At 42.1% G+C, this 16,895-nt stretch overlaps 1 long non-coding RNA gene across 1 annotated transcript; it reads right to left on the reverse strand.

Annotated features, from left to right (window-relative positions):
• Positions 1 to 12,722: 12,722 nt before the first annotated feature.
• LOC128340699 (uncharacterized) lies at positions 12,723 to 16,895 on the reverse strand. The gene is made up of 3 exons (XR_008313897.1): positions 16,740 to 16,895; positions 15,518 to 15,645; positions 12,723 to 13,053 (listed from the first exon to the last, which is right to left on the reverse strand). It is a non-coding gene; the product is annotated as an uncharacterized LOC128340699 (long non-coding RNA).

Consider the following 16,895-nt stretch of genomic DNA (forward strand, 5'->3'; position numbering starts at 1 on the left):
GTTTCACTGTATTTTTGTGTGTATTGTATACAGGCTGTATTCTCACAACCACAAGGATGTGGGTTAAAAAGAGACCTGCATTACTGATTGTGAGAACGGAGAATATGAGGGTAATCCTGGCCAAACCACTCTGGTTAATGAGTGTTTAACTAGGATAGATAACTAGGAGGCTGTTCTCACAAGAAGCCCATGGCTGCCCATGATAACCAGTGGGATCCATGGAGATCCAAGCGCTGCTGCTGCAAAGCTGCCTACCGAGCCTGCCGGTTAGCCAAGGTTAAGGGCGCAAGTGCACCCTTAACTTGGGCTAACTTCTTGTGTGCAAGTGCCAGCTGCTCCTAGCCGGTGCTGGCTCAGGAGCAGGCTCCCGGCCATCCCCCGGGGTGGGGGTGGGGTCTCCACAATGCACCATGCATTGCCTCAGGCAGCAGCAGACCTTCTGGGCACGTGATCCATGCACCCAGCAATGTCTTGGTACTCAACTGTGGGGAGGGTAAGGTTAGGCAGCCTTTCTCCCCACCTGCCCTCCCAAACGGTCATGTGAATTGGTCCTAGAACTAGTTATCTATCCTGGTTAAATACTAGTTAATAGTACGCAGTATGAGATTATGCCTTTCAGCATATAGCTGCTGCCCGATATAGTATTTAACAATTATTTAAAGTAATTTACATTATCTGCAATGCTTTTCATAATGCCATATGTAATTACCATTCAACTACATTTTAAAAAGTCTTTACTAGTAATGTAATGATTGCTCGTCACTGAGAGAAAAATTATAAAAACAATGCTGTTTTGTTATATTCATCATGCCTCTGAGGAAACACCATGTCAGTATTCTCCATACTCCCATTTTCTTGTAACTGGCAATGCTACAGAAATGGGTAAGGGAGCATTGTACTTGGTGTGTATAACGTAAAGATAAAAATCTAAGGCAGTCCATGTGAACTGAGAAATCTTGTTCAAGTGAAATATTGTTTGTTCATGTTTGAGGCAACTTCAGCAACCCAGAAGGGAAGAGAAACTACTGTCATTTTCAAAATGCAAATTGTTTGGAAGAACACATGATAGTGATGAGACTGCAAAAACACTCCAGCACCCAGAAGAACATTCAGCTGCAACTTAGGCAAGAAGAAGTGCTGTATATTGAAGCTGATAAAAAGCACTCCTGGCCACCGCCTAAACCTGAGAAACCAGGGATAGCTTTGGGTCCAGGAGCACTCCAAAGCTATGTCCCTGATCTTTCAGGGGGAGTGAAACCCCATCCAGAACAAGCAGATCATCTCTCAGCTCCTGGGCCCCCACAGTCAGTACCTCCATCTTATTTGGATTCAACTTCAGTTTGTTATCCCTCGTCCAGCCTACTACTGCCTCCAGGCAGGCATTTAGGGAGATATGCCGTTTCCTGACAAAGTTGGCATGGAGAAGTAAATCATGGAGAAGTAAGTCATCAGCATATTGATAACACCCAGCACCAAACCTCCTGATGATCTCTCCCAGCGGTTTCATTTCGATGTTAAAAAGCATTTGAGACAGTATGGTGCCTTGTGGGACTCCACACTTTTGTTCTCGCTTCACAGAACAAATGTCTCCAAGCGACACAATCTGGAATCTGCCAGAGAGGTAGGACTGGAACAACTGTAAAACAGTGCCACCGAATCCCACCCCCCTCAGGCAATCCAGAAGGATACTGTGGTCAATGGCATTGAGAGCCACACAGAGATACAAAAGGATCAGCAGAGTCACACTCCCTCTGTCCAGTGGCGTATCTAGGGAAAATAGCACCTAGGGCAAGCACTGAAACTGTGCCCCCTGTCCAAACATCCGACACCCATCTTTCAGATAATTTTACCATAATATCAGGTGAAAAAATGCAAGTCAAGCTCATTAATCTTTTAATATTTCAAAAACTATTTAGCAGTGGACATAGCCAGACCAAAAAATGATGGAAAACTACAAATGCCAGTATGCTGGGGCTCATGAAATACCCAAATACTATGTGGAGGTGTACTTGGAAAACTGCCTGTCTAATTCTCTACTATACATTGTAGCATCACTATTACATCAGTTTTAAAAATAAATGGAGAACTTGGCTTTTCCCAAATACTCTGAAAATAATTAAAGGATATGCAGAGTAAACTGTGTCACTGCTTGGAATATATTCTAGTATTTCAGAAAGACAGTTAAAATGAGAGAAAGAGAGCAAGGAACTCCCAGTGGCCTTAATACTAAGGGTTTCACACTGATTCAAAGACAAGCTCACCATTAATAGCCATATTATTAAGACATCACATTTAACTCACTTATCACAAGAAGCAAAGAGCAAATGAATACAATCCTAGCTCATGAGCTTCAGCTCAGTATTCACAAGCTCTGATTCTCTGTAAATAGTGCCAAACTATATATGTGTACAGTGACATATTATATTAAATTTTTAAAAAAATACCTGTAGCCCCCTTGGGGGGCTTCCTAAAGGCTATTGGGGGGGTCTGAAAAGGGCTGATATTTGGACCTGTTTGGGCCTGAAAAGATCGGTGTGCTGGCCATTTTGGAGGCTGCCACGCATGCTCAAATGGCCTCTGTGAGGCCTGGCAAGGTCTAGGGCCTCACAGGGACCATTTGAACATGTGCGGTGGCCATTTTTAAAAATATATATTTTAAAAAATGGCCACCAAAACCAAAATGGCCATGGCCTATGGCCTCACAGAGGCCATTTGAGCATGTGTGGTGGTCATTTTGTTTTTGGTGGCCATTCTTTTTTAAAAAAAATTAATTTAAAAAAATGGCACCCCCCTTTAAGTGGCGCCTGGGGCACGTGCCCTGCCTGCCCCACCCTAGATACGCCCCTGCCTCTGTCAACAGATAGTTGGAGATCATCCATCAGGTCAACCAAGGCACTCTCAACACCATAGCTCACACTCAAGCCAGTTTGAAATGGGTCTAGATAATTTGCATCAACCAAAACTGCCTGGAGCTGAGAGGCCACCACCCACTCAACTACCTTGCCCAACCATGGAAGATTAGAAAAAGGTTGATAATTAGCTAACTCTGAGGGATCCAGTGTAGCTTTCTTCAAAAGTGGTATAATAATAGCCTGCTTAAGACAAGGAGGCATCCTGCCCTCCCTCAGAGAAGCATTTATAATATTTAACAGGCCCTCTCTGATAATATAATTACCAGATGAGATAAGCCAAGCTGGGCAAAGATCAAGAGAACAGGTTGTAGGATGCACAGTCCAAAGTAGTTTGTCCACTTCCTCAGGAGTCAAACTGAATATGATCCAATCTAATCCCATAAGAGAAGTTGCTGGACACTACCACAATAGACTTTGCAGTATCTGTGGAATCCAGCTCGGCCCGAATATTAGAGATTTCATCTGAAAGGAGTCATTAATGATGTCACAGTGAGTGACTGATGGTTCCAAGTTTAAATTCAAGGTGGAGGGGGTACATACTAGCCCTCTCACAACCCTAGACAACTCAGTTGGATATAAATTTGTGGAAGCAATGTGGGCAGAAAATAACTGCTTCTTTGTGTGCTCCGCACTGGTCCACACTGCCAGAGCATAGGTCTTCAAATGTGCTCTATATTGTGCCCGATCAGACTCACACCGAGTCTTCCTCCACTTGCTCTCTAATAATCTACCTCACCACTTAACTCTTGTAACTCATCCAAATACTACGGGGCTGTCTGTAAAGCAAGTCAGAGAGGATGCTTAGGAGCGATCGTGTCTACTGCTCTAGTGAGTTCATTATTCCATTTTTGTACCAGATCATCAACACAGTCATTAGCAGAGCCAACCCTAAACTCTTCCAAGGCTTCTTGGAATCCAATCGGATCCAATAACCTCCTTGGGCGGACCAATCTAATAGGTCCTTCACCCCTGCTGAGGTGGGTCGTGGCTGTCAGTTCTACCTGAACCAGATGGTGATCCATCCATGACAATGGGGAGATAACAGGATTCCCCACCCATGGAACAACACCATGATCAGAGCAAAAGACCAAATCAAGTGTGTGACCAGCATCATGTGTCGGACCAGAGATGAATTGGGATAGGCCCTCAGCCGTCATGGTCGCTATGAACTCTTAGCTGCTCCCGACAACCCGGTCCCAAAATGACCACCAGCAACCTGGGCGACTCTAATACCATATCAGCAACCAGGTTCGTCAGCTCAGTTAGAGACCTCACTGGGCAGTGGGGTTATTGGTACACCAGCAGAAGTCCCAGTCTATCCCTGGTCCCTAGGTTTAGGTACACACATTCAGTATAGGCCAAATCTAACCCCAGCACAGCATCCTGCCAGTGGCTGTTGCTGGTGTCTTTCTTATGTTTCTTTTTAGATTGTGAGCCCTTTGGGGACAGGGAGACATTCAATTTATTTATTACATTATTCTGTATGTAAACCGCTTTGTGAACTTTGGTTGAAAAGCGGTATATAAATATTTGTTGTATTGTCATTGTATAGTAGTAGTAGTAGTAGTAGTAGTAGTAGTAGTAAAATAAATAAATAAATAAATAAATAAATAAATAAATAAATAAATAAATAAATAAATGTTAGCTGCCCCATAACAAATTGTTCTCTGGGCAGCTTACAACACAACACTGAAACAGGTGAGAGGACGTGGGTGAGGAGGTGGGGTGGCTGTGGCCTACAAGAATACACTCTCCCTTACCAGGATCCCTGTCATGGATTTGGCCTATCAGGCATTTAGTAGTAGGAGTTGTACTACTAGTAGTAGGTTACAGAGAAAGCAGGAAGTGCAGAATCAGAGCTTCTGTGTATTTCGCCTTCCCCATTCACTGAAATGGAATTGAGTGAGGAAAGTGTTCCGCCTGTGATTAATTAAACTAGCTCTTTGCACTGAAATGAATGGGTGAGTCCTTTCAGGCAAAGGAAGTATATGTGCTTATTAAGTCCATTCCCTTCCTCCTATGCTGCAGTCCAATCCGAGCAGCAAATACATATGTGCATCTACTTCAGTTGCTGTGGGTAGTGGGTGCGAGTAACCAGCAGAGGGCGCTCCTGAAACACTAGCAATTTGGAACTTCAGTCCAAATTTCACTTCCTGGTGAAAGTGTCTAAAACGTAAACTGGGTTCACCCAAGAAACATTACAATTTTGTCACTGTAAATTTTATTTATTTATTTATTTATTTATATTATTATTATTATTATTATTATTATTATTATTATTATTATTATTATTATTATTATTAAAACTTTTATACCGCCCTTCCAAAAGGCTCAGGGAGGTTTACATTAAATCCAATCTTTCCAATGTGGAAATAGTATCTGTGTATTTTTCAGGATAATATAAACTTTTGTATTATTTGGTACTTCCTTCTGTCCATCTTAAATCTTCTGCCAGTCAGTTTCCTTGGATGACCCCTGGTTCTAAGGTTGTGTGTGAGAGAGAAATTTTTCTCCACAATATGCATAATATTATAAGCTTTTTACTTGCCTTCCCCCCACCCTAAACTAAAAAATCCCAAGTGTTGTGGTCTTTCTTCCTTAGGAAGGCACTTGGTTCCTCTGATAATTTTGGTGACACCCTCCTGTACCTTTTCCAACTCTACAAAATCGTCTTTGAGATGCAGTGACCAGAACTGTAGTATTACAAATGTAGCAATACCATAGATTTGTATAAGAGCATTATAAGATAAGCCATTCTATTTTCAGTCCCTTTTCTAGTGGACCTCAAGGACGTATTTTGAGAATTCTGATAATCCCTAGCATGGAATTTGATTTTCCATAGCTGCCATACACTTGAGCTATCCCCAAGATCTCTTTCTGGTTAGTCAGTGACAGCTCAGACCCATTGGTGAATTTGGGATTTTTTGCCCCTATGTACATCACTTTACACTTACTTTGAACCACATTTGTCTTTTTGTTGCCTATTTATTCAGTTTAGATAAATGCTTTTGGAGATCTTTGCAATCCTCACCCCCAATCCAATCCTATCTCACTGGGCGATTCCAATCGGTGTCGATTGGGGGTGAGTGTTCTGCGCCCTGGCCCCTTTCTTGTGGGGTTCCACAGGGCTCGATCCTTGCTTCCATTCTCTTTAATATCTACATGAAGCTGCTGGGCCTGGTCATCCATCAGTTTGGGATAAGTTTTCATCAATATGCTGATGATACTCAGCTTTATAGCTCTACCCCTGGCCAAACAGGTGATGCCATCCATGTTCTGATTGAGTGCCGAGAGGCTGTCAGGACCTGGATGGGCCAAACCCAGCTCAGGCTTAATCGCTCCAAGACCGAGTTGCTCTTGTTCAGTTTGCGATCTGGCCAATTGTCATGTGTGAGTTTATCTCTTGACGAGATTGTGCTTCCCTTGAGAGAGACGGTTCGTGATCTGGGGGTCCTTCTGGACTCCTGCTTGAGCAGCAGTGGAGACCATGGCCAAGGGTCCCTATGCCCAGCTTTGGCTGGTTTGCCAGTTACAGCCTTTTCTTGACCGGCAGGCCGAGGCAATAGTAACTCATGCCTTTCGTTACCTCTCGTTTGGATTACTATAATGAGCTCTACCTTGGGTTGCCTTTGAAAATGATTCAGATGCTTTAATTCGTCCAGAAAACAGTGGCCTACCTCCTTATGGGTGGCTGTAGATTTGGTAGTGTCACACCGCTTTTACGGTCACTGCACTGGTTGCCTGTTCGCTTCCGGGTCCAATTCAAAGTGCTGGTTCTCACATACAAAACTCTTATGGGCTTAGCACCTGTATATCTCCGGGATCACCCCTCTTGGCCAGTTGTATCTCGGCCTGTGAGTTCTCAGCTGACCCTCCTTAGTGTCCTGGGCCCTGTTGTCGTGCCTGGTGCCTGAGCCTGTAGGAGGGCAGCCCCTCTTCTCTGTGGCCGCCCCTCTTCTTTGGAACACTCTTCCCCCCACCTCCGATTTGTTCAGCCCACTCCCTGGCTGCTTTTAAGGCCCTTCTTAAGACCCACCTGTTTCACCAGGCGTTCTCACTCTTGACAAGCTCAGGAGCCTCATAGCATCATGAGCTCTCTGTTTGTGACACATGGGGACAGGTCACTTAGTTGATAGTGGGCCAGTTGCCCCTAGACTTGGCTACTAACAAGCAAATTGGAAAGGGGAGCAGATGCACACCCTCTCTATCTGGGATATTCTAAGTAAACCCAGAAGGTAACTAAAGCAGGTTAACCACCCAGAGACACAAGTTTTGCGCGGTATAGAAATATTTAAATAAATAAATAAATAAATTTTCTGCCCAGGCCACTCTGCACTCAGAGTGAACCTGCCTCGGCCCCTCCCCTCCTTTTCCAAAGGATAGCAGCAAGCTAATGTGGCAATTAACTCAGCAGGAAGAATGCAGATAACGATCATGGAGGTAAATCTCTCCCCACCCCACAAAAGAGGTTGAGTCAGTGATAAGGACCTAGAGATATGTATCCATTAGAAGTACTGATTGGATTATTGGACTCTCTTCCCATGCAGATTTCCTCTTCTCACATCAAACTCTATTTTCATGACAAATTGCTTTGGCATGCCTTGGCAATTCCCACATTGTTACACTCAGGAAGAGCGATCAGCAACAATGGAATCCTTGCGGTTCCACTCAACACACCTATTCAACAAAAAAGGTTAATCGGAATGTTGCCCCAGGACATGTTTTGGGGTATAACAAGCCCCAGTTACATGATCCAGGTGCTCTCTGCATACCATCTACCAGTTGCTGTTTGGACAACAGTTCACAGGCCACCACACCAGGTTGTGTCCAGTTCTTCAAGTCACTCTCCAAATCAGCTTTCTTGCCGAGCCTGATCTGCCCAGTCTTCCTCGCAAACATAGGAAGCTAGTTTCATGCAGGAAGCACCCTCATGGATTCACCTCTGTCAACTAACCCCTCAAACCTTTTTACCCCTGTCTCTGACTGAACTGTCCATGAGGAAAGAGGTCCTCCAGTTGTTCCAGGAGCCCCAATGTTTCTTTGTCCAGATCAGGTGTTATGAACATTTGCCCCTCACTGGTCCCAACTCTATCCCTATTCTTGTCTCTTAAATCCAGCCACCTCTTTCTCTAATAGCCTCTCTTTTTTTGCCCACCTGAGAATTTATACAATTAGGACCTTAAGCTAAAATGCCTCTTTGCAGTTAAACGTATTTTTAGTAGTAATATTGATTTAACCATACATTTCTTTCTACTGTACCTCTCCCTACAATAAAGACTTTCTTTTGATTTTGAAATGTAAATATTCTCTCAGTCCAGTCATTTCCTGGGTACACGACATTGTGCAAATTTAATCTGACATGGAACTGTCCTAAGCTAATTTCTTCACGCATGCCCCAACGCAATTTTAGGCATGTTCACCAATCACCCTGGGGCAGTTTTATTAACACTACGTCTCTGCTTAGTTTTTCCCTAATTCCAGGTCATTTATGAACATGTTAAAAAGTCCAACCACCTCTCTAACAGATTTCCTGCTCCTGGTGTATTTAAATAAGTTCTTATTGTCTGTCTTGATGTTTCCAACCATGTGCTCCACAAATTATTTTCCCACATCCCTTCTTGTTGCCTTATAATTTTCCAGGGTTCGTCTTCCTTTTTGTTCTCCTCATTGGGGAAGCAGTTATGTTTTCTGAAGAAAGCTTTCTCATCTTCTACAGCGCCCTTCACTACTGCTTAGATATGCTGGCATTTTAACTCATATGGTAAGAAATATTGGGCATACAATCCAGCCAAAGTTAACTATTCTCTAAGACCCAGGGCCCAGAGCTGAACTGTGCAACGTATTCCTCTGAGAACACCGGCAAGCATACTGATCTAGTGTCTTCTAGTGATAGAAAGCAAAGGAGCTAAATTCAGCACCCTCTCCAAACTCGTGATCACCTTTTCCATTTATCTTCGGACAAATGAATCAGGGAGGAACCACACACACAACATTCATTTGCATGTGCAAGAGGATCTGAACATTTGATTGCAATAGGTACCATTATTATGTATTTGCCATTGAAGTGTCAATGCATTTACCCCTCTCCCACTGAATCCAGTGGGACTTCAAAATGCTTAACTTTGGCTTGATTGCATCTCTTGGCTGACTTCCTGACTGAATTATTTGACCAAAGTTAGTCATGATGTTATCTAGTCAAGATGTAAGCCACAGGGGGGAGTGCTTTTTAAAGCCGGTTTAAAGTATATAGATTTCAAACAGCCATTGTCTAATGAAAAATAAAATATGATTCTAAATTTTAAAAAAGTATATATTTTTAATAAACCACCTTTCTAACAGAAATGTTAGCCATTTTACTTGTTGAAGGGGCACACTGTACTACACAAAAGTGTAGGTTCTTAGTACCACCCATTTAAATCTATGGACCATAAGCTGTTGTTTTTGTATGTGTCATTCAGCTGCTCCAGTTTTTAAAAAATAATAATCAAAAAGGCAACTGGAGGGAGGGCAGGCATAGAGAAACACAAAATTATCTGAAATGAAAACAAACCATCAGGCTTGAATTATTCATTAGCTGCCGCTGTTGAACAATGCATTAAATTGTTATTTCTGTATTTTGAAGGAAGCCAAGTTGAGTTTCTTAATTTTTATGACATTGAGGGTCTGAAATATTACCAAAATATATATCCTCAGAATGCGTACCAAATATTCAGCCAAAACATATCCTCCGTTTTTGAGGCTTATGGGAAAGTTCATATGCAGAGTGTGGCTATACATAAAATCCAAGCTGTAAAACTTGTGACAGAGATTTTGCAAGACCATCCCCGGAGCACACTTATTGCTCAGCAAAACTGGTTTGTAAACAAGTTTTGTCAAGTTTTTATCTTATGACTTAAATGTCTTAAGACACCTACTTGCAGCGTGATTCTCAGAAGCATTGACTGTATTGCACATATATATGCAACATGATACATGAGAAGCCTCTGAACCTTCACATGGTAGAACTCGTACGGGTACTACCTGTAGGGGTACGGGTAGAACTCGTATGGGTGCACCTGTAGGAATTCCAAAGAACAAATGTGCAAAGTCCCAGCAAACAAAGGCTGTCAACCTGATGCACTCTATGTACTGTATAACTGTGTAGATCAGGGTATGCATCAGAAAATACAACATAAAGATTTCAGGAGGATTGATATGGCCATCCAGACATTTTCCTTTGTTTCTGTACAGCAACCTCCTTGCCACTCAGCACCAAACTGTTTTTCCATTTAGAACTTTTTCTTTATGGGATTGTAGAAAGCTGGGTGGCGCCTTGTGGGGAGATGAGGGACATAATTCCCAGCAGCATGTATTTAATCTGACTGCAGTATTTCTTTAAAAGTAAATGTTCATTGGCAGAATTATTGTTCGTAAAAAAACCCAACCCAGTAGTCAAGATAATATTGTACCTGATACACATGACCATTTTGTCTATTTGCCAACTACTTTCATACTGAAAGCTATACATTATATTACTCCTGAGGCAAGCAGCATAGTTCTGCTAGTATAGAACAATGTCCTCCTTCCACTAACCAGTGTAGTATAGAGGGGCTTGAAGAATTCACTTCCCCTTCTACACTGAGGAAGGAACGAAGGGGCCATATGAGCTTCCTCTTGGAGGCAAGGACTGGCTGGGATTTCCCTGTTATCTCTAGCATCTAACTTCCCCCAGCAGTTCAGGTGGGGAAGAGCAAGGGATATTTGTCACCAACGATGGAGTAAGCAAGAAATGCAACTGGTCCTTCTTTCTAGCAACAAGCTATTCAGCCGAGAGAGTCTGATATGGCTCCCTCCTTCCCAGAGTCCAGGAACAGTGAGGGCAAAACCCCAGCCTTCAAGCCTCTCTTATCACTTCCAACTGCAGGAATAGCTTGTCGGTGGGACATGCTGCACTGCTTGAACATAGATACATAGGAAGCTGCCATATACTGAGTCAGACTATTGGTCTATCTAGCTCAGTATTGTCTTCACAGACTGGCAGTGGCTTCTCCAAGGTTGCAGGCAGGAATCTCTCTCAGCCCTATCTTGGAGAAGCCAGGGAGGGAACTTGAAACCTTCTGCTCTTCCCAGAGCGGCTCCATCCCCTGAGGGGAATTTCTTATAGTGCTCACACTTCTAGTCTCCCATTCATATGCAACCAGGGCAGATCCTGCTTAGCTAAGGAGACAAGTCATGCTTGCTACATGAGTAACGTAATATATACTTTGAGCCTTAGGCCAACTTATGCAACAGAATGAGGAGGCATCCTAAAAAAATAAAAGTGCACTGCTGCTGTTTTAGACTGAGGCGGATGGTACCATTTTTGAATGTTCTCTCACATTATATATAAGGATGATGTAGGACAGTTCTGAGGTGCTAGAATTGACTATATTGCTTCAGACTGCTGGTGGAGGAAACTGGAATCACATTTTGAATGAAAAAGGGATTTTTTTTTTAACTTCCAAGCAAAAATGATATATATGTATACATAGATATATAAATATAAATATATTTTAATTTTTTTTAATTTAATTTTTTACATTTTATATCCCGCTCTTCCTCCAAGGAGCCCCAGAGCGGTGTACTACATACTTAAGTTTCTCCTCACAACAACCCTGTGAAGTAGGTTAGGCTGAGAGAGAAGTTACTGGCCCAGAGGCACTGTATAGCTATACCAGTGATGAAATATGCATTGCACTGTTCCAAAGACAAACTTCAAAATGCCCTCTTGAATGCGTAAAAGATATTACAATAACTTACAGGTTTTGCAACTTGCAGGTTTGGGGTGTAAAACGCCATCCTCAGTGCTCCATTCCGCATGCCAGCTGAAGGCACGTGCAGACAGAAGTTGAGAACGGAAAGCAGTGAATGAATAATAGATAACACCACATGAGAAAGGAGATTCCATTTTCAGCTTCTGTCTGCACGTGCCTTCAGCTGGCATGCGGAATGGAGCACTGAGGATGGCATTTTACACCCAAACGTTTGCTTGGTTTTGTTTTCGCTGACGTGTTTTGTGCAAAATTTGTAAGTTATTTTAATGTCTTTTATGCATTAAAGGGGTTATACACACACACTTCAAAGTTTTTCAGCACCACTAGGAATGTCTGAAAAAGTGCTCTGTGTCAGGCCCTCTGAGAGCAGAAAACCCATTCAGCCACCTTTCCCTGTATGCTTCCTAGGCTAACATAATCTTCAGCAGAGACCCTTACTTTGTTCCACCCTTACAGTGTATCATTGGTCCCAATTCACTTTAAATATAAGTTCTCTTCCTGCTTACAGGCTGGGGGTTGCTTCCAAGGTCTTGTTCTTTCATGTGTTTTCTGTTTTGCCTTCATCTCTATTTGGCTCCTTTCCCCTTCTTTCTTCTGTGCTTACCAGTATTGATGCTTAGACTGAAGCTGGATATAGGTTTTAAGAGCCTGTGGAGCATGTGCATGTCTGAGTGTGAAAGCATCATCTCTGACCACAGCACACACACACATTTTTCCCCTGTGCTTTAGCAGGCGCTGGATGACCAGGTTCTGTAGTGCAGTTCACACTGAATCAGCAAATGGAGAAAGGAGGCAAACCATTGTGTTTGTGGCTGCTGTGGGCTCTTATTGGCTAGCACATATGACATCACTATATTTAAGTAATGATCTCTCCCAGCGGTTTCATGTAGATGTTAAAAAGCATTGGAGTGTATAGTTATGTAACTTACTTTACTGCCTATCTGGACTAATGTTGCAATTTTATTTAACCAATGCTTCTTTATTTGTGCCAGGAGTCGACACCAACTCGATGGCACAATCTTTCCTTTCCCCCTTTTCTTTATTTGCTAAGTTAAAGGTTTGATTGCACATCAAATGTATATGTGTATCTTTTTGAAAATAAAAGTGAACTGTTTTTCTTAAAACTCAAATACTTTATTTTGTTATTTGAAAACAGGAAATATTTTTCCTCTCTAGCTCTAGAGCTATTATGAACAATTGGCCTAAAATAAGGTTTATCAGCACTATACCTCAGCTGTAGGATGTGAGTGATCAGAATGCACGCTGCATGTCACCCTAATTGTCATGTGCATGTATTGACACAAGATGATGCATCCTCTCCCCACTCCAAGGTTTAACTTCTAGAGATCCTAGGAAGGAAGCAAAACAGAAAGCCAACCCTAGCAACACACAGCAACAGACTAATCCTAAGCATGTTTACTCAGAAGTGTCCCACTATGTTCAATGGTGTTTACCACTGGTAAGCATGCATAGGACTGCAGGCTAAAGCATTGAGGACTGGTTCAGTTTATATTCTCCCTCCACAATGGCCCCTATACACTTGCTGCAAATTCTAGTCTAAACTAGTATTTGGTCACATGTAGAGTGGCAGCTTGGACAAACAGCCCTCCCCACCTCCATCTGCTAAAGGAATGCACCGGGAGGATGTCAGGACATCAGGGGAAGATGTAAGGACATGCACACTCACAATGTGTTCCTGTTTCACTCATGTGGGCCAGTTTGTCAGGAAGGGGAAATATAGTTTGAATCAGCTCACAGTAAGGTATTCCCAAAGTCAAAGATGAGGACAAAACAGGGACAAAGACATTTTACAAGAAGTGAGTACTAAACATTCCTGTGCTTTTTCTTTTTTAGCCTACTTTCCAATAGGCTTATGAGATCACCCGGCTGTCCAGGTGTGTATCTGTCTGTATGTCCATGTGTGTGCCCCCACTATCAACTTTGCAATGCCTGGACCAATATGAATCAAATCCGGTCCAGTTGTAGGGACACATAGGGACACCTCAATGGTGGACGTATAAACTTTTGAGGCACAAGTGGGCTAACTTGTGAACTGCCTAACCGTTCTGGACCAAATTTAGTCCAGTTGTAGAGATATGGAAAGGGAAGTAGTTCTTACTAGAAATAGTCTTTTACTGTAAATAGCAGGCATGAGGGACACTGATTCTGATCAGGACCACAATGTGCAGGGAGGGAGTTTTAACTCTTTGCTTCCACCATGGTCATAATCCAGATCAGGCTCCCTGCTGCTAATTGCCTCAGAACAGAAGCTCCGAGTGGTGCCAATGAGAGCTTCTTTCCCAGGACAAATAGCAGTCGTGGAAGTGGGGAGTCAGTCTGGATTAGATAGCCCTGTGGTTGCTATACACAGTAAAAAAGAAATAAGCACAGAAGCACTAAGAAAATGTGTTATTTGACTCCGACTGACCAGAAATAGGGAATGTCCCTAGTAAACAGAATCAGTTTGAATGTATGGATGCATCTCCAGGTAGGTTCAGTTGAAAGGAAGCACTTTTCTAAATCACAACTTCAATGACCCGCAAGATAAAATTAAGCCAAGATGATTATGATGCTTGCACAATACGTGAGCTATGATTCTGTCATGGTCTGGCATATGTCCAAAATGGCAACATCCTTAAAGTAGAAGAATGCCCTACCTTGGATCATACAAGCCTTCTAAGTGCGTCTTTCCAGATCCAGGTCAACCATATAACAATGCTAATGGATCAGGTCATTTAGTCATGAAAAAGAAATGTTGGCATGCAGAGGGCTGATTATGATGCAGTTCCTCACATGAGTAATATTTAAATCTTCATCTAACTCAATGCCAACTTCCTCAAAAAAACTGTTTCTTGCTCTTGGAGTAGCCTTCTAGACTACAGGCTTTCATGTTAGCTTGTAGCTATTGTGTGCTGAAGAGGGAATCACACAACAGCAGAATGATGCTATTTTTCAGAACAGATTGACCATCAGCTCCAGGACAGATAGGAAATGAGAGCAGCTACCTACATTACTGTAGCTGTACTGTGTCCCTGATGTTTCCTGCTGCAAACATGTAACGTATGGATGCCATACACAGGTCTTAAGACACACAGCCACATGTATCTGGGAACCCTGACCCATTTAAGAATCCTGGATTTTAAACAGAGGAGTTTAATGATATGTGTACACATATGTATATTGTATAACATCCACATTGCATGTTTGCTGTGGCAAGATTTCAGATACCTCTTGTGAGAAAACCTTTCTTTTCCTTTCATATGTAGCTATGGCACAATGCATTCAGCCATTCAGATCTGGGTTTAGAAATATATTTTAAATTTGGTGTAACAAATATCCTCACATTTGAATACTGAAATACTACTATATTTAGCTGGACATAAATGATTTGTTCTGTTCCCACAAGTACATTTAATTATTTTTTAAATTGTATGTATATCCACCTGTTGCAAGTAGTCCCATGATAGTTTGACACGTGCCTTTTCTGCTATTTTCCCCACTGTATTTGTAAATGTTGACAAAATATTGAAAAATATGAAATTATATTTTTTAAAAATGGGTGTTTCCCACAATGATCATAATGGATAAGTTTGGATGTAACCACAGTTTAGAGGACTGGGAAGTGCCACAGGCATGTGCATGGTTCAGCACATTACAGCAGGACCATCTCAGTGTGGGGACTAGCCACTAACATTGTAGAAATGCTTAATTTTTGCACCAATAATACTAATAGCATAAGCTTATATCCAGTTCATGCTGGAATTTTACTGTGTAGCAAAGCATTCTTTCTCTTCTTGACTAAGGCATACTTACCTCTATAAGTATGTGTCTATGTTAAGTCCTTGGAGTGGAATCAGTCTTCAGTTCTGTTGATTGGCTGTTTTATCAGTTCAGTTGGTTTGGCTCTTCCCCTCTTACAGAAGTGACTGTTACCTTGTTAGCTAGTGTTAAGAAATAAAAAAGTAATTAAGATGTTGTTTCTGCAACTATAGTTAAGCCTCTTGTTTAATTCCTTATAAATCAAGGAATCACTCCGTAACCCTGGGTTATAGGCCCAGTTGTATGTGTGTTGAAGCTACAATCTCAGAGACAACGAATAGTTATTGCAGGCAAGAGAGGTGAACAAGATGACTATTTTTGAACCTGCAGGGAAGTTAAGTTAAGTTAAAAAGTTAAAAACCAATTCGGAGAGGCTTGTAAAAAGTAAAGAACTAAAAAAAACCCCAGTTTTATTCAATTACTACAGACTGCTTCTGTCTGAGGCTTTCTCAGCTTTTATATACAGTTAATATGTAGTAAGTTACAAAAACAGGTTGTCTTTATGCACATGTAAATGTTTATAGAGTTTTTTGCAACATCCTAGGTAGGATGGGTGTAGGTTACTATTTCTTATTTTAATTACATTACAGGTAAGCAATAATAGGACAGTATCAGGAATAAGCAAAAGCACACACACACACCAAAGAAATATAACCGGAGGCAAAGCCTGACTAAACAGACTTTTCCCTAAATTAATCTTCCTGAAGCCAAAGCCCAGGCTTCCTTTCCTTGAACTCACTAAACTCCAGATGAGAATTCAAGCTTCCTGCCCGCCTGTCTTTCAAGGATCTGCAGAGTTATTCTCCTCCTGAGCACCTCCAGCCTACCTTCTTCTAACCAAGACCACTCTTCTTCCTGGCAACAGCTCTCTAGGTCCCACCCACCTGGTGTGCTGATTGGCTGAACCCTGGAGTTCACCAGCCTGTCAGTCAAGACAGGGTTCACTTTCGGTTAACTCTTTAGAGGGCGGGGAAGCTGGTCACTACACCCCATTCTTAAATTGAGACTGCTGGCTGGAAATGGGAGCTGAGACAGCTGCTGTCTCAAAAGGGTTGGGAATACAAAGCTTCATTTCCCAACTTATCTAAATACAAAACAGTAATAAACAATAACATGTCAAAATAACATCTGGAGTCTCTTGTCCTGTTACCGCCACCCTTCTCAATGGTTCTTTAGGTTCCTGTGGAATCTTTAAAGGGTCCCTGTGATAAGGCACCTGTCATGTTGTTATTGTTGTTGTTGTTGTTGTTGTTGTTCTTCTTCTTCTTCTTCTTCTTGTTGCTCTTCTTGTTGTTGCTCTTCTTGTTGTTGCTCTTCTTGTTGTTGCTCTTCTTGTTGTTGCTCTTCTCCTTCTCCTTCTTGTGATGAGCCC

The sequence above is a fragment of the Hemicordylus capensis genome, chromosome 1 (genome assembly GCF_027244095.1).
Source record: "Hemicordylus capensis ecotype Gifberg chromosome 1, rHemCap1.1.pri, whole genome shotgun sequence".
Taxonomy (NCBI): Eukaryota; Metazoa; Chordata; class Lepidosauria; order Squamata; family Cordylidae; genus Hemicordylus; species Hemicordylus capensis.